This window comes from Rhinopithecus roxellana, chromosome 16, assembly GCF_007565055.1.
Source record: "Rhinopithecus roxellana isolate Shanxi Qingling chromosome 16, ASM756505v1, whole genome shotgun sequence".
Classification (NCBI taxonomy): domain Eukaryota; kingdom Metazoa; phylum Chordata; class Mammalia; order Primates; family Cercopithecidae; genus Rhinopithecus; species Rhinopithecus roxellana.
In genome coordinates this window covers 4,657,688-4,681,902 of record NC_044564.1, presented here as the reverse complement: position 1 = coordinate 4,681,902, position 24,215 = coordinate 4,657,688, and the positions used below count along the sequence as shown (strand labels likewise).

Here is a 24,215-nt window from a genome sequence, read left to right as displayed (position 1 = left end):
TGCTCTACAAACTGTATATGTGGCTGCTAAATGTCCCCTGGCATAAGCAGTGGCAATATTGAACTAGGATGTGAGAACTGAGAATAGTGTGTAGTGTTTGAAGAACAAGGGGGCAAAATTAGGCTGAAAAACAAAAAAGAACAAACAAACCTTGGAAAAACAGATGTTTGGTAAAATGGAAGGGCCCTAAGATTTTTTTTTTTTTTTTTTTGCTCTAACTTTTCCTTTTACAGATGGGGAAACTGAGGTCTGGAGAAAGAGAATGACTTGCTGAATCAAAACCTAATAGGTTAGATTCAAACCCATGTCTTCTGACTCCAGGTTAGTGCTCTTTCCCTTGCTCTAACTTCTTTAGGTGCCTCTATCCCTTTCCTGCAGGCCAGTCCCAGGGAACAGAAGACAGACCTCTGAATGACCCCAGCGAACTGAACCATGAACAAAGTTCTGAGAGGTTGGTAATAACAATGCAGCAGAGGGAGGCAGATTTCATTCTTCTGGACAGTAGACCTGCCTAAAAATTAACAGCCTGCCAAGAGAGGTGGTGAGCTTCCTGTTACTGAGGGTGTGCAAGCAGAAAACTTGACAGCCAGTTGACATGGATGGTATCGAGAGCTTTTCCATATTAAATATGACTTCTGAGGCCCCTTTATATTCAGAAATCCCCAGCATTAACACACGAATTATAGTCTGGAGAGGAGGAGGAGAGAAGAGAAGGGGGAGGAGAAGAACAAAAGGAGGATGCTTATTACTTCATTTTGACACATGGAATGGTCAACCTTGAAATGAAAATCAGAAGCACGAAAACAACAATACATGATGCCAAAGCAATGCCTTTGAAGCCTATATCTCAGGCAGTTCAAAAGCACCTGTAAAAGTGTTGAGTGGCTTGGGTCACCTTCCTGTCTGCTCAACATCTCTGCACCCCACTCCAGGCACCTTTGAAGCTCATTATCAATTCATCCATTTAATGAACACTTTCTTCATTTCTGAGTCCAGAGGATGTGACTTTATCACCATCTTCAGTACCACCAGCATCACCATCATTATCATCATTGTCTTTATCATCTGTATTATTCATTGAATCTTTATAGTTTGCTAGAATCTAGCTAAATACTTTACACACATTTTATCACTTAATCTTCACAGCAATCCCAAAAGATAGATACCATTATCTTTAAGTTGAAGATAAGTAACATGAGATTTGGTGTTAACAGGTGGTGGAGCTGGTCTGGCTGGGCCTGAGACTTTCTGCCCAGGATGCATGTGCATGATGGTGAGTTTTAAGGCCCACACTCGCCATTTAAACATGCTATTGTGTGTGGGTGTGCCATGACTGTCTGTGGAGTCATCCTTGTTTATGTCTGTGTGTGCAGGTGATAATGGGTTCTACCTAGATGGTTGGTGTTTGTCTGCAAATCTGGGAGTGTGGAATAGCAATGTGAATTTAAAAAGACAGGCTTCTGGTCAATGGAAGTACCTCCACATAACATGTAACCCTAGCCAGGACTAAATGTCCTCATTCCTCCCTTGTGATGTGGTGGTCTCTGGTGATAGATTTTCCCTGAAAGATGTAGCAGGATGAAGGGGTAGTCCATGCCCTAGGCAGTCAACTGGCAAGCACTGAGCACATACTTGGGTGGAATCCTGTGCTGGGGGGTGCTAAGAACACAGAGACAGATTGACATGTCCCCTTGTCCTCTAGATCTTCTCAGCCTAGTGGGGAAAACACGAAAATGGCCATGCAGAACAATCGGTAGGGGTTGCTATCAGGAATTCTGCATGTGCCAGGTGCTGCTGCACAAGGTCTCTTCCCTGCAAGATCCCCAGCACTTGTTTTCACTCTGGGCAGGAGAGGCCAGAGTGAGGGTAAGGAGGTAGCTCAGCCTTGGAAGCTGAGAGGAGCCTATGAGGACTGGGCTCCAGTTCTGCCCACACTGCATCCTAGCTGTGTAACCTGGAGCAAACCAACCAAATCTTAATGATCTGTTCTGTAACATGGGGATCATAACAGCTACTCAGCTGGCCTTAGTGGAGTGGCAACAATAACAATAGCCTTTTATTGAGCACCTACTATGCACCAGGCACAGTTGCCAATACTTACTCTTCACCCAACTCTATGAAGTAGGACATTCCCCATTTAGACATTGAAAAGCTGAACAACAAAGAAGTTATGTAACTACCTAAGGCCACAAGGCTGGGAAGTGGGAGATCCCAGGTGGTTTGGCCCCAGATCAAAATTTAGTAATACATTGCTTTCAACCATGATTTAAGTTTTAAAGTTGATTCAATCTGGCCTTTAAATTTTCCAGAATTCTATCAGGTTTAAAAGCAAACCCAATGCTTAAGTCGAGTATATTTTGTACTTTATTATGTACTAAACATGACTAGATTGTGGTTTTATTTCTCAGCTTGCCTTTCCCTAAGCGTTCACTCAGATAGTTGAATATAGAAGGGTTAATATTTACTGTATGCCTGGCATAGAGTCTTTGTTTCTCTAACAGGTCATGGTAGATGTCTTCAAAAGACATCCTCATCACTGCTTGGGTACAGGATACGGAAGGACTTGCCTGTGACAGACACAGGCTGTCAAAGCTGGAAGGGCCATAGTGCCTGGGCATGTGCTGAGCCCAGACAGGCTGCAGCCAAGACGAGGACCTTGCTGCTCCTACAAGAGAGGAGAGAGTTAGCTGTTCACCACATGCCCCAGGCTCTGTTCTCTATGTGACCTCTTCAAGCCCCACCACCAGTGCCACAAGATAGGCATATATTCCCCGTTTAACCGACAAGGAAATGGATTTTCTATGGACTTACACACTGGGAGTATTTGGGAAATGAGATCTGAAGGCAAATCTATCTTTCACTTTACCACCCAAGGGTCTCCATTTCAAATATCTAGAAATGTTCTTACAATTGCAGAGGAGGGAAGGTAATGCCACCTTCTCTATCCCCATGTCCCTCTCCTCCAATCCTTCTGCCTTCCTGTCAAGTCCATCTTAGCTCTGCAAGGAAATCTGACCCCAATGGGACAACGCCAGGAAGTAGAGTGGGCAAACTCAGGAGGCAGAGGCCTGGCTCAGGACACCCCTTCTCGGAGGAAGGTTTTCCCTCCTGAGCTTTCAGAAAGTACAGGGGGACTTGGAGAAATGCAGAAAGAGAGAGAAAATGGAGGGGTGAGAATTAGCCAGCCAATATGGAAGGCTGGGAAGGAGGGGGGGCAGGTAGGCGAAGATGAAGCCCGAATGAACAACACAGCAATGGCATGGTCTCTCAGGTACTGGGGTCCCTCTGCAACTGCCTGGGCGATGGCCACAAGTCCTGCAAGGCCTCTGCCAGCAGAGGGCGCCCGGGGCCTTTGCATCGATCAGCTGTTTTGGGAGGCAAAACACGGACGAGAAGAGTAGCTGCTGGGCAAGTTCCGCTGGCCTGAGAACCTCAGACGGAAGCCCAGACAGCAGCTGCAGAATCCACCCACCTGGGAGAGGCGACCAGGGAGCTGGCAGGGTTCTGGCTTAAACTTGGGTGCTCAGGAATAATTCAGATTCTCAGCGCTCCTGTGTGTGTGTGTGTGTGTGTGTGTGTGTGTGTGTGTGTGTGTGTGTGTAGTAAAAACTACCACACAACTAATTCATATGATAGGAAGACAGAAATAATGGACAATATTTATTTATTGATCATATCTCTTGCTCATCAGTAATGCTGTAGTTCATGTGCCAACGTGTGTGTGTGTGTGTGTGTGTGTGTGTGTGTGTGTGTAGTAAAAGCTGCTAGGTAACTAACCCTAGCAATATGATAATATTTACTGAGATTTACTGATTGCATTTGTTGACCATCTTCTATATTCAAGGCAGTGTGTCAAGATACAGTAGCGTACAGGAATGGAAAACCAAATGTTTTATGTTCTCACTTATAACTGGGAACTAAGCTATAAGGATACAAAGGCATAAGAGTGATGTAATGAGCTTTGAGGACTTGGCGGGGGAAGGTCGGAAAAAGGGTGATAAAAGACTACATATTGGGGCCAGGCACAGTGGCTCATGCCTATAATCCTAGCACTTTGGGAGGCCGAGGCAGAAAGATTACCTGAGGTCAGGAGTTCAAGACTAACTTGGCCAACATGGTGAAACTCCGCCTCTACTAAAAATACACAAATTAGCTGGGCACCCACCTGTAATCCCAGCTACTCGGGAGGCTGAAGCATGAGAATCGTTTGAACCTGGGAGGCGGAAGTTGCAGTGAACTGAGATTATGCCAAGACTTTGTCTCCGGAAAAAAAAAAAAAAAAAAAAATACTACATATTGGATACAGTGTATACTGTTCAGATGATGGGTGCCCTAAAAATCTCAGAAATCACCACCAAAGAACTTATCTATCTAGTCAAAAACCACTTGTACCCCCAAAACTATTGAAATTAAAACAGATATAGGAGTGTGTATGCCATTTTAAACTCATAAGAACTCTGTGAGACAAGTACTATCATTATTCCCATTTTATAGATGAAAAAACATGTTCAGAGAGGTTAAGGAACTTATCCAACTGAGGTCCACGGTTAGAAAGCAGCAGTGGCCAAGACCAAATTCTAACACCCCTATCTTCCTGCTGAGAGCCCAGCACGCAGTACGTACATGCTCAGTGAATCGATCCCAAGCCTGTGCTCCTGATGCCTGGGAGAGCTTGACTCATTTAGAGATGAGACCAGGTAGTTCTGTTATTCACCACCACAGTGGAGTGTGCTTTCAAGAAGGCATTTTTGAGAGATGCTTGTTTAAACAAACAGTGGCTCTGCTGCTGCTTGAAACACAACATTCACTTACACACACACACACACACAAACACACAGACAAGCATCTCCCAGATGTATCTATAAAAACAGTTCAATCTCAGTTGACATTCTAGGGAAACAATTCATCAATTCTAAAATAGTAGATCTTGGGCCCCAGGGACTCTGGCAGTGAGAGGTCTCCTTCATATCACACTTATTGGGGCTCTACCCTTTTTCAGGAACTGTTTTGGGTGCTAGGGATACAGCAGTGGAAAATCAGAGGAGATGCCTCCATTCATGAAGACCAGGAGAGAATCAATGTCGCATTGAGGTCTACAAGATCCCTCATAATCTAGACCCTGTCTGCTTACTCCTGCTGCCTTATTGTTTGAGCCACAGCCCCCTGGGCCACTGTTTTCCTCCTGCTCTGACTGTCCTTAAGTTCCTTTTCTGGGGCATGCTCCCATCCCCCACAAGGACCCACTTAGAATTTGCCCTCTCTCTGGAATTTGCTCTCCCTCTGCACCTGGACAACTCCTACTCATCATTCAGACCATCCACTATTTCTCTGCCTTTTAAGAACTCTCCCTGGAATCAGTTCTTTTGTTACACACCCTTATCGTATCTTGCTGTTTTCCTCTATGAACGGCTTTATCATTTCTAATGATGTTTGTGCTCATGGGAGATGTTGTTGGACACCTGTCTTTCCCACTAGACTGTGGGTTCCATGCAGCCCCAAACTATGCCTGTCCGATGTAGTGCTGCCTCCTCAGGGCCCAGCAGTGCAAACTGAGTACCTGAGTAAAACTGAGAAAAACTAGGTGCACCATGAACATTTGTTGAAGCAGTGAAGGAAGAAAACCCAGAGACAGTGGTAATATGTGCATGACCTACATCTATTGATGAAGCCCCTTCTGATGTTTTGCCATAGAGTCCCAGAATGCTTCAGGATCTAAAGCGTATTGAGGATTTGAGTCTAATATTCCATAAGAAGCTCCAAAACCCTACTTTCTTCCCCTAAATTCCTAAGTACATACCTACTCTGGCTCCCATGGACCTTGGACAGAGGGGCCAGGGGCCACTGAGTGAGTGGGGACTGGATGGGAACAGACGATCTCCCTAAGAAAAGGGTTGGTTGGGCCTCCCATTCTTGGTGTGCATATGTACATTCAGGTAGAGGTAGAGGTGTGGGCACATTCTAAAATGAACAATGCCAGTGGGCAGCAAAGGGCCCCATTGAAAAACCATCATTTCCGTAATACCATTCCAGTTTTCCCCAGCTGAAATACATCTTTTCTATCACTTTACTTTCATGCATCTTGTTTGTAAATAGATTCCAGATGTGGCCTTTGGATCTAGTGATAGAAAGTATGGGCTTAGAACTCATACAGACATGGATACAAATTCTAGCTGTATGACCTTCAGGAGTATCACTTCAAATTTTATGATCCTTAGTGATTTCATCTGTAAAATAGGGATAATGAGTTCAGCTTCAATGCGTGAAGAGGAGGAATTATGTAAAGTTATTTTATTTTACTTATTTATTTTTTTGAGACAGAGTCTCGCTCTGTCGCCCAGGCTGGAGTACAGTGGTGTGATCTCGGCTCACTGCAAGCTCCGCCTCCTGGGTACACGCCATTCTCCTGCCTCAGCTTCCCGAGTAGCTAGGACTACAGGTGCCGGCCACCACGCCCGGCTAATTTTTTTTTTTTTTTTTTTTTTTTTACTAGAGATGGGGTTCACCATGTTAGCCAGGATGGTCTTGATCTCCTGACCTCATAATCTGCCCACATCAGCCTCCCAAAGTGCTGGGATTACAGGCATGAACCACCATGCCTGGCCGTAAAATTATTTTTAATGCTAGCTTGTCCAGCACAGTGCCTATCTGACTGTATATGCCCCTGAGCATTTGTTGAACCATGTGTAAATAGAAGGGGAAGGTCTCCTTACCCTCTCAGACTACCTGCATATGACCTCTAAATGACAGAAATCCTACAAAACATTTCCACTGAGGATGCACCATGTCTAGCTTCCTTCTGATCAGCCATGCTGACAGCAAAGACAAACAAGGGAAGTTGGACTCCTCTGCCACTCTGTTCCACCCTTCCTCAGGTCTTTGCTGCCTGCCACCCTCTTTTAAGAATATGTGTGTTTTGGGTACATTAATACACAGCAACCAGCCTGCAAGAGCCATCACCCCTTGGTTCTAGGGAAATTAGCATTTAAATTGAGGTATTTCAGGAAGGTAAATCACCTTAGAGCCAGCCAGCACTGTCTGCAGTCTTTTCTTCCTTGAGGGAAAGCTAGGAGCCTTGGCTTGGGAGCTACTGAGTTTGCAGGGAGGGGCCTGCTCTCCTTGCCTGGTTCTCTGGCTTTTCCTACACTGGCCAGAAGCCTCAAAAAAGGTTGCCTTAAAATCCCAAAGCTGATGAGGACATATTCCCTGGTGTACACTGTGCCCCATCCCTCCTCTCTGACTGAACTGAGCCTTTATGCCATATGACAAGGATAACTTTGGCTGAGATTTGGTGTCCTCTGAGAACAAGCAGTTGGGAGACCTGTGTTCTCATCTTGGCTCTGTCACTGGCTAGCTGTATGATGTGCAGAAGCCACTGTCCTTCTCTGGAACTGAGAGGAACAGGCTGGTACAAAACGTTTGTCTGAACCTCAGGCTGGGAGGTGCTGGGCTAGATTTTGTAGCTGTTCTACGGGTGCTGGAGACACCTATAGGGTCTGGTGGTGATAAACTGACGCTAACACTGGTTGTTTGGTACCAGCCCACCCTGAAGCTCTGCCCTTCTTAAGCAGCAGTTAGAAACTGTTTTCATATGCTCTACTTCTTAATTATGTGTCATAGTTTAAGTTCTCTGGTCAAGCACTCAAGATTTAGTGATTCTTTCATTTAGCCATTTATTCATTCATTCACTCAACAAATATTTAATGTTATTTGTCAGGCATTAGGAATACAAAAATAAAAATGACATTCTCTGTCCTCCAGTTACTCACAGCCTGATAGGAGACACACATGTTTACAAATGCCTCCTATGTATGTGTGCACATGTGTGCAAGGTAAATCATTGTTTTGAAAATGTTAAAATGTTTTTCATTCTCCAGAAATCCTATCTGAGCTTTGCCTCTCAAAGTTGACTTTGCAGTGTTTCAAGCTGGACAATAGTTTGAAAAGCCAGCCTGTGCTGAGAGTGAAGTTTCCTTCTCTATCAAAAGCCAGTCCTGCTGACTCAGATCATTATATTTTATTTTAATATACAGATTGGGCAGGTGATGGCCTCACAATTGTTCCCACCAGATAAGAAAAGGAAGTACTACGCTCTTCTTTCTACCACTGGTGCTGCAAGGAATTGTTGGAGAGGAAAGTCAAGTGGTCGAGAGTTCAGATGGGAGTGCCTCAATGACCCTCCTCCTGGCCTTTTGGAAGTCAAACCACCCCTCATTCATCCCAAGTACAAGAGTAGTGTCAATAAACACTTAAGATATTTAAGAATCTTGAGACAGGTGAGCAGGGGTGATTGGGTTTGCTCCCCTAGACTCAGGATATAGTCTGGGAAGTTTGCAAGCCCCTTGTTCAACAAGCCAGCAGGAACTCCTGGGAGGCGTAGCAGTAAGTCAAGAAGAGACTTGAATTTGGTGCCACTCCCGCCAAGTTCTGCATGCACAGGGTAAAGGGGATAAAACCGTCAAGACTTCCTGGCACCATAAATATGTACAATTGTTATATGTCAATTGAAAATATAAAATTAAAAATAAAAAGACCTCTTGGCATAAATCCTTCACTCCCGTGGTGGCAGGGATGGTGGATGAGGCTGGGATTAGAACATTAGAACAAAGGGGGCTTCAGAGTGTTGAGACCTAATGACTTTGGACATTGGCTGTGGGTTCCAACACATTGCTCCTCTCAAAAAACTACCCAAGACCTTCCATACCTCAATGGATGCCACTGCTAGCGCTCAGAGCCAAGCTCAAACCAAAAAATCACATAGCAAATACCAGCAAGGATCCACAAGAACACATTTGTACAAGAGACCTTCCCTCACCAACCTCTGCCTTCTCTGAGGCCAAGTTAAGGGGTAGGGGAGATTGTTTGGTAAGAGGGAGAGGCAAGGCTGGTGGGAAAAATGCAACTGAGGCAAGACAGGTGGGGAGTTCAACTTTGAGTGGACTTAATGTTTACTCTAGAGAAAATGTTTTGTATCCTTAATCAAAAAATGAAAATACATTTTTTTTTTTTTTTAGATGGAGTCTCACTCTGTTGCCCAGGCTAGAATGCATTGGTGTGATCTCGGCTTACTGGAGCCTCCATCTCCCAGGTTCAAGTGATTCTCCTGCCTCAGCCTCCCAAGTAGCTAGGATTACAGGTGTGTGCCACCACGCCCAGCTAATTGTATTTTTAGTAGAGACAGGGTTTCACCATGTCAGACAGGCTGGTCTTGAACTCCTGACCTCAAATAATATGCCCAGCTCACCCTTCCAAAGTGCTGGGATTTCAGGCATGAGCCACCACACCAGGAGGAAATATGATTTTGCTATCAGTGAAATGAAAACTTGAGAGAATTATTATGACAGTTTTAGAAAATTAAGACAACAGTATTTTTGCATACTGAGTTGCAGCAAAATAATTTTTGAATGCTTGACTGTGAGAATGGATGGTTATAGGTTAGAGGGATACAGTCTAAGTTTCATTGAGAAAGTTCAGGGACAAAGGAAATGAAGAGAAGGACAACTTAATGTAGACTGAGGAGGTTAGGAAGTCTCCCTGGAGGAGGTTAGACTTGACAGACTAGGAGGGGTTAACAAGGAAGAGGGCAGAAAAAGGCGGTGAGGGTGGAGCCCATGCAGAAAGAACAGCATGCACAAAAGTCCATAGGCATGTATGTGTCTGTGTGTGCGTGTGTGTGTGTGAATGGAAGAGGCACAGATATAACACTTACATGGCATGTTCTGGAAATTGCAATAAGCTAAGTTTCAAGATGCTAAAGCAGTGAGTGAGAAGCAAGGATGGGATAGAGAAAGAGGAGGCCACATAGGGATCAGATCTCATGGGTTTTCTAAGTGATGCGACAGAAGGTGGGCTTCATTCTAAGGGTAAGGAGATCCACTGTAGGGTTTTCAGCAGGAAAGCAAAACCATCAGATAGGATCTTCAGAAAGACTGCCTGACTACAGGGTAGAGGATGGACTGAAAAAGGTCTGGAAGGAGGGAGGCCAGTTAAGAGGTTTTGCAGTAATCCAGACAAGACATAACTGATTAGGTGGACAACAGAATACAGAGAAGAAGCACAGATTTGAGAGAGAGTCAGGAAATAGAACCTGCTGATCTCCATTGCCAACTGCATGTGGTGGGGAGTAAAAGAAGAGTCCCGGTTTTTTATTGAGCAGGTTTGAGCCCAAGCAGTCAAGCCCATGCTCCTGTGCTGACTCCGGGGATCTGCCTCCCCAAGATTTGCTTATTAGTAGTACTGAGAACCAGAGCCCTCCACACATACATGAGTTCATTAACCACAGCTAGAAAACAGACCAGTGTGTTTTGTGCTGCCACATATGTCCTCGGCCTCCTTTCTGCCTCTGCTATCTGTCAGTCCACTTCAGCTTAACTGCTAACTGTGAGACCCACAGGAAGATGATCAGATCTCAAGCCTAACCCCCAGCATTTCAAGCAGGCCAAGTTACCTCCCAGATGGAGGCTCTCAGAACTGCCATTTGCTCCATGGCAGAATGCAGCTTGTGACCCCTACTGTCCAGGGTGTTTCAAGGACCATGGCTGCAAAGTTGCTTCACTGGCCCATCCAGTGGCGCATACCCATGGGTCCACTCTAAACACATCTGATGCTCTCAGAAATGATGAGCATTACTGTTACCATTTGATAGGAAAAGAAACAGAGGCAGTGTAGAGAAGTGTCTTATTTAAGGCCTTGCAGGTGTTTTCTTGGCAGAATTGGACTGACTCTCAATCCCTATTCTTAATTTCCAACCCAGTCCTGTTTTGACTTGTGCATTCTCAAGGGTTAGGCAGAGTGACCTCTCTACCTGCCTGACACCCTCTCTGAACTGTGAACTCCTTCCAGGTATTTGTTTCTTTGCAACCTCCTCTGCACTCTCTTGCAGACTTCCCAGGCAGACCTCGTGGTGTCATCTCCTTCAGAAAGCTGTCACTGAGTCCCTTCTTTGGAAGCTATATCATTCTGTTTCCACAGCACTTGACTTTGACTCTGATCTCAAGATCACCAACTCTGCTAGGTATGATTGTTCTCTGCACATGTTTTCCATCTCAGATTCAATGTTCAGTGCTGCAAGGATCTATATAACTAGTTTCCCTCAGATCCCTCCTCCTCCTCCTCACAGTCTGATTCCAGGGTTTGATATAGACACACTCCCTAATAGCTGTCCTTGAGGCCTTCATCCCCTCCCATAGCGACTACAACAATGACCTGTTAACCGTGCTTTCTGAATTCAGCCTTGCCCCTTCCAATTCGTTTACTATCTTGCAGCCAGAACGATTTTCTGAAATGATGTTTCTAACACAAATAGGTCATTAGCTCCATGTATTAGCATTCTATCGCAGCTATAAAACATCACCACAACGTTAGTGGCTCAAAACAACATTAATTTATTTTATAGTTCTGTAGGTCAGAAGTCTGACATGGGCTTCTGGGCTAACCTCTAGGTGTCAGCAGAGATGACTCTTTCTGGAGGTTCTAGGGGAGAGTTGACTTCCTTGCCTTTCCCCGGCTTCTTAAGGCTGTCCATATGGCTCATGGCCCCTTTCCTCCACCCTGAAAGCCAACCAAGGCAAATTGAGTCCTTTTTTGAGACAAAGTCTTGCTCTGTCACCCAGGCTGGAGTGTAGCGGTGCCATCTCAGCTCACTGCAACTTCCGACTCCTGGGTTCAAGCGATTCTCCTGCTTCACCCTCCTGAGTAGCTGGGATTACAGGCATGCGCCACCATGCCCAGCTAATTTTTGTATTTTTTAGTAGAGATGGGGTTTCCCCACGTTGGTCAGGCTGGTCTCAAACTCCTGACCTCATGATCTGCCCACCTCAGCTTCCTAAAATGTGGGATTACAGGCGTGAGCCACCACGCCCGGCCAATTGAGTCCTTTTCACATCACACACTCACTTCATCCTGTCCTCTGCTTCCCTCTTCCTCTTTAAAGATCTTTTTGATTTCATTGGGGCCACCTGGTTAATCCAGAGACTCTTCATCTCAAGATGAACTGATTGGCAACCCTATTCCACCTGCACTCTGAATGTTCTCCTTTCTATGTAAGATAACTGATAACTTATTCATGCGTTCCAGGGATTGAGACATGGGCATCTTGCATTATTCTGCCTGTCACATTCTAGGAATTTTTTTTTTTTTTTTTTTTTTTTTTTTTTTTAGTTTTCTTTTTCCCTAGGAGGACTTTGTCAGTGCCCCTCCTTTCATTTGGGAGTTAGACGTTCCTTCTTTGTGTTTGTGCAGCCCCTGTTCTCCTGCTATGCTAGCATTTTCACACTGGACTGTTGTTCCCAGTCACCCTCTGTCTCCCTCATTGGACCATGAGCACTCGAGAGCAAGAATTACGTCTGTCTTATTCACTGCTGTGCACCCACCCCTAACGCAGTGTCTGATGCATGCACTAGGGGCTCAAGAAGTGCTAATTCAATAAAGTGCTGAATGTCTCTTAGCTGAATGGCAATGTAGGGGAGACAATCCATTCAGCTGTGGTACTGCAATTTCCCTCCCATGGGGCCTAGTCACTGCCTTATTCATCTCTGCCTCCCTTGCCATCCTTCCTTCCCTTCCCTAGATATCTAGCACATAGAATAACAAGTATCATTTTTAAAGCTAATATCTATTCATTGTTTACAATGTGCTAGACATTATTCTAAGGGCTTTGCATATACAATCTCATTTCACATGCCCAACAACCATGCAAGGTAAGCACTCTTGTTCTGCTTCTTTTTAGTGAGGGAGCAGAGACATAAAAGAGGAAAAATGCACAGAACTTATAAGGTGAGGTTTGAACAATTTAACTTCATATTCTTAAACACTATGCAAAAATATGCTGGTAAATGTTTAATTTTTCCCCAAATGAAATCCTGAAAAGTAAAGGTTGACTTGTTGTAAATGCCGACGCTGGTTGAATGTCTTAGATGGATGCCCTTTGCTAATGTATATCATGTGTTAGGTTCTCTCCAGGCTTTCTTTCCAACCCTCTCAACAACCTTGTGAGTTAGGTATTATTATCTCCCTGCCAGAGGTGAGGGAACTGGGGCTCGGAGGGGTAAGAATCACTTTCCTGGAGTCATGTACAAGTGAATCAGGGCTACCTGCCTCCACTCTACCACCTGTCTCTCCAACCACAGCCACACTGGTCTTCTTCCCTCTTTCCTGCCATCCTCATTTATACACAGGTGTGCATGAGCACACATACACATACATACACACCCACACACACATACACACACCACACATACCCCCATACATACACAGAGTCAGAGTGAAGCCTGCGTTACACAAAGCACATGTCTTCCCTCTCTAAATGCAAAACAATTTCCATCAGTGGCACCACACTCACTTAAGCATTCCAGGCATGGCTGTTACTAACTTCTGCCCTGGTAATTGCGATCCCTGAAATTGAAAGAAATTGCAGGCTAGAGAAACATTATCTTCTCCTTGGCCACTTCGCCCTCCATCTCCTTGCCTGTGTGTATTAGCACTGGGATTCCTTGTCCTGTCATAACACTGAGAACAAGCTGAGCTGCTGTCACCAGAGCCTCTTCCAGAACTTTCCCCTCCGCTACTCAAGGAAGAGAGTGAAAGGCCCTCACACCTTGACATAAAACTTTAGAGATGTGGCTGGAGAAAAGTCAACATTGCTAGGCATTTTTCTGACAAAGTGTTATCATTATGTCTGTTTTCCAGATGCTATAAATGAGATTCAGAGAGGAAGATTAGCCTTGCCCCAGAAGCTAAACACAAATTGAAACCTAACGATGGCCTCCTTAACAGATCTGCAGGGTCAGAACGAATAACTCCCTGGTTCAAAGTGGCAGCTGGGCTCCTTGATGAGGGGCACCTCTTAGTCCAGCCCTCCTGCTCCAGCTCCAGCCTTAACTCCAGGGCTGCAGGATGCAGACTACCTCCCTCAATCCCTGAGGGGTCTAGCTGCTTATTTTATCACAGCTAAAGGCAGAAGCCCATATCCCTGCAACTTTCAATATGTTTCCAGTTCAATTAGGATCTTCATATTCCAGTGTTCAGAGTATTATCTAATCTTAGGAATCCTCTATCCCACATCACCCTTCCACTACACACTTGTCAAGGGCAAGGCCTGGACTCCATTCATATCATGGTTATCTCAGGGGTCTAGAATAAGAGCAGACACACAGTATGTAAAACACTTGCCAGATGAGTCCAAGGGTGAAGGCGACTAACTCTCCCTGAATCCTAGTGCATGTTATCATCATTCCTTATGCACCCAATCCTGTCCTGGACAGGGAGCCAGGATGTCCAAGTTTTATCAAGCTGTGCCAATAACTTGCTATGTGATCTTGAGCAAGTCATTTCCCATCTCTAGGGAGTGTTTAAGCCCTGAGGTCATTTATTTGAATAATGCAAGTGTCCCCACATGGCTCCAGTATGAAGGGCTAAGGGAAAGTTCTCAAGATGGGAAGACCTATTCTCATAGGCACCTTGTGTCTTCTCTCTCACCTTTTTGGAAGCAGTCTTTGCAGTCACACACCCGCATTTGCATCCTGGTCCACCTCCCATCCCCTGTGTAGCTCTAGTTGGACAAAACATTGAACTTTTCCTGGGCCTTTGTTTCCTCATCAGAAAAATGGAAATAATAGTCATCCTTGCCTCACATACTTGCTGTAAAGATGAAAAGAACCCATAAAATGAATTGCTTTCAGAAGGCCTGAAAATAGCAGGCTGTCAATAAACGGTAGCTATTGCTGCTGTAAAATGCACCACTCTAGCGCGTTTTAATTTAACATACTCAAAAAGCTTGTTGTGATTAGGCATAAGAAGGATGCAAATGGACCTCAAACCCTTTTCTTCTCCTCTTGCCCTGACAGCATGCACAATTTGTCCAAGCCAAATGAGAGAGCTATAATGAGAATACGGGACATATGGTCACTAATTTGGGATTATTTTCTTTACATCATGGGAATCCTTCCCCCCTGCCACTGGTAAATTTGATTCTTTCCTAACTACAGAACTTACCCACAACCTCTGGTGGAGTTGGTAAAGCTAAAAGCGATGCTCCCAGCACCATAAGTTGAGTATCTCCCTTCCTATCAAGGCATGCACTGAAATTGCCATGGTTTGTCTATTTCCCTGCTTTTGCGGGGCAGGAACTAACTGATAGGGTTTGGATGTTTATCCCCTCCAAATCCCATGTTGAAACATAATCCCCAGTGTTGAAGGTGGAGCCTGTCGGAGGTGACTGGATCATAGGGGTGGATCCCCATGGATGGTTTAGCACAATGAGGTGACAAGTGAGTTCTTTTTCAGTTAGTTCACACAAGACCTGGTTGTTCAAGTGAGTGTGGCACCTCCCCTTTTCTCTCTTGCTCCCACTCTCACTATGTGACATGCCTAGATCCCCCTACCTCCCAATGTGCTTATAAGCTTCCCAAGGCCCTTCCCAAAAGCAGATGCTGGAGCCATGTTTGTACAGCCTGCAGAACTATGAGCTAATTATTCCTCCTTTCTTTAGAAATTACCCAGCCTCAGGTATTTCTTTATAGCAATGCAAATAGTCTAATACACTAACTGTGTTTTCTCTCTCCTTCTGCAGCTCCTAACAAAGTACTCAGTGCATACTTGGTATCCAGTTCGAAAATGTTTGTAGAATTGAGCCTTCAGTAGACTGGATAGCAAATTAAAGAAAAAATAAGGTTAAAAAACTCTTAAAGCAAAAGATAGAAAATAATCAAAGCCACGTTGTAACTGACCACACAGCATCAATTCATTTGTTACTTCATTCCTTGTAGTAGTTAGAAAGAAAGAACTTTTTTGAATGTTAACATTTAAAACCAAGTCATAACATGGACTTTGGAATCAGAACATATGGCATAAATACAGCTGGTTCTGGTGTGAATTTGTGGCTGGGGTCACGTTTCTGAAAGTTTCTTCTTCCCTTTTGTCTTTCCCACTCTCCCTGGGGCACCTTGGAAGTCTATCCATATAGCCACCTCTAATGATGAGAAACCTGCTGCAGTAGAAGAAAATCTAATGCAATTGCTTTCTTGTTCACTCTTTCTCTCTCTCTCTCTTTCTCCTCTTTTCCTCTCTCTTTTTTTTATTAGTCATTAGCAATGGAGAAAGAAAACACCCAAGGACAACAGAAAGGCAGTAATATAGTAATATTTGCATGTGCTTTCTGCAACACTGCCTAATGGGGAGCCCTGACCATCTCGCATATTCCTTCTTGTTCAATTCCAGCAGTCCTGTCATAAGTTGGAGCCACAAGCAGAACCCAGCTAGTGTGGACATTAGCCAGTTTGCTTCATAACAAAGGTGAAGTGTACACGCTGTTACAGGACAGTTGGAAATTATTGTTAAGTGCTCCTTGACACTAAGGGATATCAAGACTTTAAAAAGGCCTAGAAAAATACAAATCCAATTAATGAATAGATTTTTTTGTCCTTTTCAAAATTTGACATACAAATGTAATTGAATCCAGTTTGTAAGATCCTGAATCCAGCTTCCCCACCTTCTTAGATACTGGTTATGTTGCCACATACAATCACACAATCACGCTGAGCCTCAGGTTTGTCTATAATAACCTACTCCACTCATAGAGAGAGGGCCTTAAATCATACCTTTTACTAGATGTGGTATCCTAGGCAGGTTGTTAAATTCCAGGAGACTCAGTTACCTCACTCGTAAATTGAGGATCATAATAGTACCTACTTTTATAAATTCAATTAGGAGGATTAAAAGAAGACAATGCATATAAATAGCCTGTGTGGTTCATGGGTGGTAAAAGGAACAATAACTATAAATAGCCTATGTATATATTTGCCTGTGAGGTGGTTACTGTTACTATGGTTATTTATTTCCTAGTAAGAAGTTCAGAGTTAAAGTTCTGCTTCCACTCTAAGTTTGGACAAGTTAGAATTTCTTACTAAGTTTCAGTCTCCTGATATGTAATGGGGACAAAATAACAGTGTTGCTGAATTGTTGTGGAATTAACAAGATAATGCATGCAGCATGGCACCTTGCACATCATACCGTGTGCACCATAGGTGTTAACTATTGTTATTGTTATTACTATTATTATTAGAAATGTGATTTAGGTCTTAAAAAATAATATGCAGCAGAAAATCCCAGAGAATCAACAACAAAATACTGCTGGAATTAATAAGTGATTATGACAAGCTTGCAGGATACAGATTTACATACAAAAGTCTATTGCTTTCCCATATGCTGACAGTAAACAATTATAATTTGAAATTAAAAACAAAATATCATTTAGTACCAAAAAATAAAATACTTGGGTATAAATCTAACGAAATACATAGAAGATCTATATACAGAAGACTACAAAACTCTGATGAAGGAAATAAAAGATCAAAATAAATAAAAGGAGATTCCATGTTCATCTTCAATATTGTTAATATGTCAGTTCTTTCCAACTTGATCTATAGATTCAGTGCAATCTCTATCAAAATCCTAGTAAGTTATTTTGTAGGCTTGACAAACTGATTTTCATATAAAGGCAAAAGAGCCAGAATAGCCAAGACAATATTGAAGAAGTAAAACAAAGTCAGAGGACTGACACTACCTGACATTTAAGACTTACTATAAAGCTAGAGTAATCAAGACAGTGTGATACTGGTGAAATGACAGACAAAGAGATCAATGGAACAGAATAGAAAGCACATAAATAGACCCATGCAAATCTAGTCAACTGATCTTGAACATAGAAGCAAAGGCAGTTCAATGGAGAAGAGGTAGTCTTTTTGACAAATGGTGCTGAAACAAATAGACATCCATGTGCCAAGTAAAAAGAAAGGATGAAGAAAGGAGAAAGAAAGAAAGACAAAAATCTAGACATAGATTCTACACTTTTCCCAAAATAAAAATAACTCAAAATTATTGTAAGTCTAAATGTAAAAACCTACAAAACTTCTAGAAGATAACATAGGAGAAAAATTTTGGTAACCTTGTATTTGATTATGTGTTTTTAGATACAACACCAAATATATAATGCATGAGAAAAAACCGTTAAGTTGAACTTTATTAAAATGAAAACTGCTGCTCTGTGAAAGACACTTTGTTAAGAGAATGAAAAGACACGCTATAGACTGGGAATATTTGCAAAACATACATCTGCTAAAGCATATCCAAAATATACAAAGAATACTTAAAATTCAACAAGAAAACAAACAGTACCATTAAAAATGAGCAAAAGAGCTGAACAGACACCTCACCAAAGAAAATATACAGATGGCAAATGAGCATATGAATGTACACATATCATCCCATGTCATTCTAGAATTGCAAATTAAATGACAACAAAACACCACTATATAACTATTGGAATAGCTAAAATCCAAAACATTAACAACAACAAATGCTGGCAAAGATGTGGAGAAACAGAAAGAGTTAATTGCTGGTGGGAATGCAAAATGGTACAGCCACTTTGGAGAATCGTTTGGCAGTTTCTTAAAAAGCTAAACAGTCTTAGCACAAAATTCAGCAATTGTATGCATTCCTTAATATCTACCCAAATGACTTTAAAACATGTCCACACAAAACTCTGCACATGCTTATGTGATCTTACTCATAATTGCCAAGACTTGGAAGCAACCTAGATGTCCTTTAATAGGTGATTCAATAAACAAATATCCATATAATGAAATATTATTCTGCAACTTTAAAAAATGAGCTATCTAGCCACAAGAAGACATGGAGGAATCTTAAATGCACATTGCTACAGGAAAGGAGCCAGTCTGAAAGGGCTTCATACTGCATGGTTCCAACTATATGACATTGTGGAAAAGGCAAAGCTACAGAGACAGTGAAAAGATCAGTGGTTGCCAGGAGTTCAGGGAGAGAGGCAGAGAGAGGAACAAGTGGAGCACAGGGTATTTTTAGGGCAGTGAAAGTATTCTGTATATTCTGTATGATACTGTCATGGTGGATACATGATATTATGCATTTGTTCAAACCCATAGAACTATACAACACAAAAGGTAAACTGGGGGCTTTATTAACTAATATTGAATCATATATTGGCTTATCCATTGTACACATTTCACAACACTAATGCATGGTGAATAATAAGAGGAGAAACTGGAAGGAAAAGTGGAGATAATATATGAGAGCTCTGTACTTTCTGCTTAATTTTTCTATAAAGATAAAACTGCCTTAAAAATAAAATATATTAATTTAATAATAACATGCATAGTCTAGGTATTTTTTGTAGTAAATTCTACTGTTACAAAGTGGGAGTCAACGAACTATACATCTCTAGGCAATCTGATGTCCACCTATTTTTTTTATTATACTTTAAGTTCTGGGGTACATGTGCAGAACGTGCAGGTTTGCGACATAGGTATACACGTGCTATAGTGGTTTGCTGCACCCATCAAACCTCAACTCATCTACATTACATATTTCTCCTAATGCTATCCTTCCTTGACCCTCCCACCTGGTGACAGGCCTACCCCCCCGCCTACCCCCGCTGTGTCCATGTGTTCTCATTGTTCACTTATGAGCGAGAACATGCGGTATTTGGTTTTCTGTTCTTGTGTTAATTTGCTGAGAATGATGGTTTCCAGCTTCATCCGTATCCCTGCAAAGGACATAACTCATCCTTTTTTATGGCTGCGTAGTATTCCATGGTGTATATGTGCCACATTTTCTTTATCCAGTCTATCACTGATGAGCATTTGGGTTGGTTCCAAGTCTTTGCTATTGTGAACAGTGCCGCAATAAACATACGTGTGCATGTGTCTTTATAGTAGAATGATTTATAATCCTTTGGGTATATACCCAGTAATGGGATTGCTGGGTCAAATGGTGTTTCTAGTTCTAGATCATTGAGGAATCGCCACACTGTTTTCCACAATGGTTGAACTAATTTACACTCCCACCCACAGAGTAAAAGCATTCTTATTTCTCCACATCCTCTCTAGCATCTGCTGTTTCCTGTCTTTTTAATGATTGTCATTCTAACTGGTGTGATGTCCACTTATTTTTGTAAATAATGTTGTATTGGAACGCAGCCACATCCATTTGTTTTTGCATTGTTTATGGTTCCTTGGGTATTACACCGGCAGAGTTGAGTACTTGTGGGAGAGCCCACGTGTCCTAGAGCTGGAAGTGTTACTATTTGACCTTTTACAGAAAAAGTTTGGCAATCCCTGTTGTATAGACTTTTAAGCTGAAAAGTGTGTTTAGGGGTTGTTTAGTTTAATTACCTAAAAAATAAAAATAAAAATGCTGGAATTCTTGCAACCACATCATTCCAGGAGAAAAAAATTTATAGTCTAACCTCTCCCACAAGCATGAACTTCGACGCAATAATCTCAACATTATTGTGGGAGAAATCAACTTCTCTTCCCTTGCTATTCCTGTAACCCACCAGCCCCACACCTTCTGATCTAGAAATAGCATGTCAGAGTAGAACCTGGACATGGACTCATCACTCACAGCCTTCATTCTGAACCAGTTTTTGTCACTCAAACCCACCCTGCTTCTGAACTTCCTGGTGCTAACTTTTGCTCGTGCCCCTGCCACCAACTCCTGCTTCCAATTTTTAGTTTCAATGCCAGATCTGAGTGCCCCAGCTATGGCCTAAGCTCCTTTGGATCCATTTAAATGAAAAATGCAATGATAGGCTAAATAATGACCTTCAAAGATATTCAGGTTCTAATTCCTGGAACCTGTGAATGATACCTTATGTTGTGGGCTGAATTATCCCCTCTCCCCTGCAAAAAGAAAATCCTCATATACTGAAATTTTCGGAGTCACTCCCTCCCTGAGAACTGCAGAATGTGTCTGTATTCAGAGATAGGGCCCTTAAGGAGGTAACTGAGTTAAAATGAGGTCATTAAGATGGGTCCTAATCCAATCTGACTGGTGTCCTTTTAAGAAGAGGAAAATTGGACACATTGACAGCAGGAATGTGCACACACAGAGGAAAGACTAGGTGATCACACAGAGAAAAGGTAGCCATCTGCAAGACAAGGAGTGGGGCCTCGGAAGAAACTAGCCCTGCTGATGTCTTGATCTTGGATTGTTAGCCTACAAAACTGTGAAAAATAAATTTCTTTTGCTTAACCCATCCAGTTGGTGGCATTTTGTTTTGACAGCCCTAGCAAACTAATGTATCTTATGTGGCAAAAGGGACTTTGCAGAGGAACACTCTACTAGTTTAACTTTCCATCTGCATTAAATCAAAGATTTAAAAATGGGGAGAGTATCTGGATTATCTGTGTGGACCCTAAGCACCATCATGTATATCCCTGTAAGTGGGAAACAGAGGAATATCTGAGTACGGAAGAGACAGAGGTGATGTAAACATGGAACAAGAGATTGGAGTGATGTGGCCACAAGCCAAGGAATGCTGACAGCTGAGTGAGACAAGTAATGGCTTTTCCCTGGGAGCATCCAGAAGAAAGCCCTCCTAACACCTTAATGGTAACCCTACAAGACTCAGTTTGGTTGTGGCCACCAGAACTGTGAGTGAATACATGTGTGTTTTTTTTTAATTACTAAGCCTGTGGTAATTTGTTACAGTAGCTGTGTAAAACTAATGCATGTGCTTTTTCAGATAAAAATTGTTTGGGACTTAGTTTGTCCTCCTCCACAGTCACCCAACTTTCAAGCAAGCATCAGACAGCCACTTAACCACTGTCCTGTCCAAATGAGAGCAGCATGCTGATTTAAGCTACATTTCTAGGAACTCTGCAGAGTGCAAGCTCTAGGGGCTCAAACTTAGTCTTAACAGATGCCAAAGCTAACGGTCTCAGACCTATTACAGAACCTATCTAAACCTCAATTTCCTAATCAGTAAATGTGGATCAAATTATCAACATTCTAAGGTTGTTGTGATGATTTTAAATGATATAAGTCACAGAAAGAACACATTTTCTGGAATAAAGTTATTTACATTCTCAATAAGTAATATTAATGATTTCTATCATTAAATTGTTTGGGACTCTCCAGTAATTCTGAGTCTAACAGATTTCCATTTCCCAAAGCCACTGAAAGAACTTGCAAACCCATGGCTTGGGGCTTAGCTCTTGTACCTATTCAGTGAATTTGTACCAATAAATATTTATTCTAAACTCTACCCCAACTCCCTTCCACTAGTCAGCCTTCTTCTAGCAGCAGCTGGAAAGTCAGCTCAATTTGGCCTCCATTCCTGTTACTTCCCTCTCTCATTCCTTGGTATCTCCAGATATCTATAAGATGCTCAGAATAAAACACACACACACACACACACACACACACACACACACACACACACACACGGTCATTGGCAAGTTCAATCCTGCTATTTTGCACTAAGGGAAACTGAGTGGCTTAAATTCAGAAAGGCAAAGTGATGTACTCAAGGTCACAGAGCCAATAAGTGACAACTCTGTGATTAAAGTCCAGGTTTCCAGGGTGCTGTATATTATGCCATACTGTGTCTCACTTGCTAGGTCTGTCTCTCCAAATCCTCCACCCTGAAGTAGAGTGCTTCCGCCTACAGCTCCTGCTGAAATGGGAAAAGCGTTTCCTGTCCATAGGCCAGTCCCCTCTCCTTCCCTCTTTTGAGGGCTCCTTTCCTCAGGGCAGTTCTTAGCAAGGAAACTGATAAGAGGACTCCAAGCAGGTGGTGCAAAGTTGTGAGACGCCATGCCCTTGTGTTGGAGAATGTGGCAACACACCTAATAGTCCTCCCTCCCCGCAGGAAGCCAGGAAACCAGCACTTACCCAGAGTGCCTTCCCGCTCTGTCAGCAATCCAGACCATATGGTTAATTAGCTAAAATTTGCGACTGCATCTGTGAAGCTATTTTTCTTTTTGGCATGCGTGAACTTAATTACCGAAGACATGAGAAGTTCCTGGCCCACTGGGATCACGGTGGGCATGGGTGTCACAGAACAAGCCCATGGCTCAGGGTGTGAGATATGTGGGTGGTTGAGAGTTTGAGAAATGGAGGATAGAGAGAGTTGCTTGACTGGAGGAGGATGGAGTATTTCTTCTGGTGTTTATGTAGACATATTAGTAGAGAATTTCATTGTGAGACACAATGTCACAAGGGCCCCCATCTGTGTATGTTAACAAGCATCCTCAAAAAACAGTCAAACCCCTTGCATGGTAGAATGTAGGGCTCATTGTCTTATTACCCACTTCTCTGCAAATTCTATCATTATGTGCTCCACAGAATATTTATCTTCCCAGAACATATCACTGTCTCCCCAGCACATAGGACAGGGCCTGTAATGTAGAAGGTGTCCAGTAAAGATGGCTGATTGGCCCAATGGATAAGACCAATCATCTTCTTCTGAGCCTTCGGTTTCTCATTGGTAGAGGGAAGATCATAAAAAAGTTTCACGCTGCCATTTGTTGAGGATTAAATGAGATATAGTACATAGAACACCTATCACAGGCCCTGATATAATGACAGGTGTTTGATAAGAATTGGTTGAATGAATGAATGAATGAATGAGCAGCAGATTCAAACAGAAACTGAATGCCATTACTAGAAGAAGCCTGAGAGATAAAAATCTAGTCCAGTCCCTCCACTGTGCCTCAGTTTCCTCCCCTGTAAAATGAGGCCAATAAAATCACCTCCTTTATTGGATTGTTTGGGAACCAAAATAGCATGTAGAACTTTTAGAAGAGTGCCTGGAATGTAGTAAGAACTCAATTAATATAGCTGCTGCTGTTGTTGTGAATAATTGAAAACGGGAAAACTTATTGCTAGCAAAGAAAAAGGCCTTGCCCAAAGAATAGCAGTTTGTGGTGTGTCCGGCATTGTAACTTGGAGCTCCTTCTCTCAGTTCATACTGCTACTTCCTAGGCAGAAGGGGCTTGCCATGCCAGGAGAGTGCCAGGGCTCACAGGACAGACATGTGCCAGCTCTCAGGGGTCACTGGTATGACGAAGGAGACGAACTCCCCTTTCCCTCTTTGGAGGACACCCAGGCTAAGAAGTAAGGTCCAGGGTTATTTTGGACATTATTGACAGAAGAAACTTATCTATCAGGAGCTCTCTGATGCTCCCAAACATAGTTTTGCAGATTGTGCCACAGCTGAGAGGGCAAATGGAGACTGAAATTCATCCCTGTTCTGCAAGCCAAGCTTAGTGCCTATGTAGGGATATGTCTCCTTTTTTCAATTCACACACAGGCAGTGTATTGGCAGCTATGGCCTCGGAGCTTTCTCTGGGATCAACGGACAGCTTGAGGGCAGGAGAACTTGAACCCCAAGAACACTG

General features: G+C 42.9%; 1 protein-coding gene across 1 annotated transcript in view; it reads right to left on the bottom strand.

Annotated features, from left to right (window-relative positions):
• The window catches only part of LOC104676241 (astrotactin-2), an 809,378-nt gene that overhangs the window by 110,015 nt on the left and 675,148 nt on the right, over nucleotides 1-24,215 (bottom strand). The gene's annotated exons all lie outside the window — the stretch shown is intronic.